Here is a 2,323-nt window from a genome sequence, read left to right on the forward strand (position 1 = left end):
CCCCGCTCCCGCCGAAGAAATGGCCAGTCCCGTGCTGCCGTGACGAGGTTGCGAGGCCGGAGATGACGAGGCCTTGGCGCGAGCGGCCACCTCATGGGTTCCCGCTACCCCTGTACGTTCGGGCCGAGGGCCCTGGAGAAAGGGACGATGAGCGACGCCACCCTCGCCACAGGCGAGGTCAATGAGCCATGGTGGCGCGCGTCGTCGCTCGTGGAGTCCACGCCGTGGACTCCTCTCGCGAGCTCGTGCTACACACCGCGATGCCTCCAAGCACCTAGATCTGCTTCCCTCCATTCTTCGCCTTCGAGATGCCGCCGAGGGGGCCTCTCGAGCTTTGGCTGCAGCACGCCGACTGCGGTAATCCGGTGACCGGAACGGAGGTTGAATTCTTGGGCGGGGTGTGGGACCCTTGGTGTATTTCTTTCGCACAATAATTCTTATTAATTCTGAAAACAAATTTCGTGGAGTTTCAGGATTTTTGGAGCAGTGCAGAATAGGTTTCCAATGTTTGCTCCTTTTCTAGCCAGAATTCCAGCTGCTGGCATTCCCCCTCTTCATGGTAAACCTTGTAAAATAAGAGAGAATATCCATAAGCATTGAGATGTAATGTGTAATAACAGCCCATAATGCAATAAATATTGATATAAAAGCATGATGCAAAATGGACGTATCAACTCCCCCAAGCTTAGACCTCGCATGTCCTGAAGCGGAAGCCGAAATCGAAAAATATGTCCACATGTTTAGAGATAGAAGTGTCGGTAAAAATAAAATACGGACATGAGGGCATCATGATCATTCTTATAATAGCAACATATATAGATTTTATCATATGATTTCTTATGCTCAAGTAACAATCAATTCACAATGTCAAGTATGGTTCAAAAACTTCATTGAGAACTAACAAACTATAATCTCAGTCATTTAAGCAATTGCAATTTATCATAACATCAGAAAGAGTCAACAATAGAGATTTTCAGCAAGTTCACATACTCAACTATCTTGTAGTCTTCTATAATTTCTAACACTCACGCAATACTTGTGGCTATGGAGTTTCAGCCGGACACTGAGAAAGATAGGGGCTTATTGTGTTGCCTCCCAATGTATTCACCTTTAGGTGATGTCAACAATAATAATCCATGCTAACTTACATCCAACTGGATATATATATATATATATATCATGATCTTTCAAACACGAGGAGCTTGCCAAAGGATAAAATGAAAAAGGGAAAGGTGAGGATCACCTTGACTCAAGCATAAAGTAAAAACATAAAGTAAAAGATAGGCCCTTCGCAGAGGGAAGCAGAGGTTGTCATGTGCTTTTAGGGTTGGATGCACAAAATCTTAATGCAAAAGAACGTCAATTTATATTGCCCCTTGTATGTGGACCTTTATTATGCAGTTCGTCGCTTTTATTACTTCCACAACAAGATCGTACAGAGCTTATTTTCTCTGCACTAATAAGTCATACATATTTAGGTAGCAATTTTTATTGCCTGCAACATGACAACTTACTTGAAGGATCTTACTCAATCCATAGGTAGGTATGGTGGACTCTCTTGGCAAACCTGGGTTTAAGGATATTTGGAAGCACAAGTAGTATCTCTACTTGGTGCAAGGAATTTGGCTAGCATGAGGGGGGAAAGGCAAGCTCAACATGTTTGGAAGGTCAATGACAATATACTTTAACTGAGATGTGAGAAAACATAAACCATTATGTTGTCTTCCTTGTCCAACGTCAACTCTTTTAGCATGTCATACTTAATGAGTGCTCCCAATCATAAAAAAGTGTCCAAGATAATATATTTATATGTGAACCTCTCTTTCCTTATCACTTCCTAGCAATTGCAACGATGACCAAAACTACGTTTATCAACTCTCAACAATTTTTATGTCTCATACTTTCTATGTGTGAAGTCATCACTATCCATAAGATCAATATGAACTCTTTTATTCTTTCTACTTCCTCAAGATCATAGCAACATAGCAAAGCCCTTGACTCAACACTAATCTTTATTATAGATAGCTCACAGACTCGATTACAAAAAGAGATCACAAAGCAAAACTCAAAACTACTTGATATCAAAACTTCAATCTACTAGATCAAGATACTACTAAAAGGATCGAACTAAATAAAACGGTAAAGATAGGAGTGTGATGGTGATATGATATTGGGGCACCTCCCCCAAGCTTGGCAGTTGCCAAGGGGAGTGCCCATACCCATGTGATTATGTCCTCAGAGGTGGTGAAGTAGGAGTTGTTGATGATGTAGGCTTGTTCCTCAATTTACGCTTGAGTATAATATTTTGCTCCTTTAGGTCATC

The sequence above is a fragment of the Triticum aestivum genome, chromosome 4B (genome assembly GCF_018294505.1).
Source record: "Triticum aestivum cultivar Chinese Spring chromosome 4B, IWGSC CS RefSeq v2.1, whole genome shotgun sequence".
Classification (NCBI taxonomy): domain Eukaryota; kingdom Viridiplantae; phylum Streptophyta; class Magnoliopsida; order Poales; family Poaceae; genus Triticum; species Triticum aestivum.